The sequence below is a fragment of the Acyrthosiphon pisum genome, chromosome X (genome assembly GCF_005508785.2).
Source record: "Acyrthosiphon pisum isolate AL4f chromosome X, pea_aphid_22Mar2018_4r6ur, whole genome shotgun sequence".
Classification (NCBI taxonomy): domain Eukaryota; kingdom Metazoa; phylum Arthropoda; class Insecta; order Hemiptera; family Aphididae; genus Acyrthosiphon; species Acyrthosiphon pisum.
Genome location: NC_042493.1, coordinates 68,640,791 through 68,641,813, shown reverse-complemented (window position 1 = coordinate 68,641,813; position 1,023 = coordinate 68,640,791). Strand labels below are relative to the sequence as shown.

At 31.9% G+C, this 1,023-nt stretch overlaps 1 protein-coding gene across 1 annotated transcript in view; it reads left to right on the top strand.

The window, feature by feature from the left end:
* The window catches only part of LOC100164061 (protein CDV3 homolog), a gene marked incomplete in the record, with an annotated part of 15,476 nt that overhangs the window by 6,100 nt on the left and 8,353 nt on the right, over positions 1–1,023 (top strand).

Below are 1,023 nucleotides of genomic sequence, written 5' to 3'. Positions count from 1 at the left end.
CAATGCCGTTTTTCATTTAACGCCAAACTCGTCGCACTCCACACGTATTATAGGCGTTAATGTAATATATTATCATCGATATATGTATCCGATCACTATTTTCCGTCAGAAATATCCGTTCGAACCGTTCGCTTACTTTTTTTACGGACGATAAATCGAGCATAGTATTCATTTACGATTCGTTATTCATATCTGTATAGTTTATATTCTGCCCCGTTTACTAATTTTAATGTCGGAATAAAATTAATGGTAGGGGATTAATTGTATTGGAAAATAAGCAATCGGTCATCAAATAAACTCCACATCTAGGTAGAGTAGGGCCCAATGACGTCACACGTCTTTTTTCAATTGCTCATAACTTATTGAATAATGTGAGTAGAAACCTAAAACCTATATCATTATCCTTAGAATTAAACATTCTTTCAAATAAAAAAAACTTATTTTTTGTGTTGTGTGCTCCTTTAAGGCGGGTTTCCACTATACACGTTTGCCGTGTAAACGAAACATTTTCAGCTTTCCAACAACATTGTAACGTGGTTAATCGTATGGTAATTTAACATAACAAACCACAGCTAAGGATTTTTATATTTTTATATATTTTTATATTCTAAGGTTTCCACTATGCACGTACGCGTGTACGTGCATAGTGGAAACCCGCTTTTAAATGCTCCACATTTTAATTTGATTTAAAGATATTATGTTTTTGCTGTAAAAATTGAATGGCAGTATAAAAATATATTGCAGGAAACAACTCATTAAAATTAATTGTCAACATTAAATTCATTTAATAACGTTAATATTGAAATTTTAGATTAAAAACTGTTGACGTAAGGTTGCCTGGTGGGACGAAAGTATACTCTCACGATTTTTAAAATTACGTCGCAAAAAAATAGTCACCTTTTAAAATCTGTATATAATATTAAAAAAATTAAATTATAATGAAGTTATTAAAGATTCGGCAAAGTATACAATGTGTACCCCCCAGGTAGTACTGAAGAAGACCCGGGAGAGTTTACAGGTCAT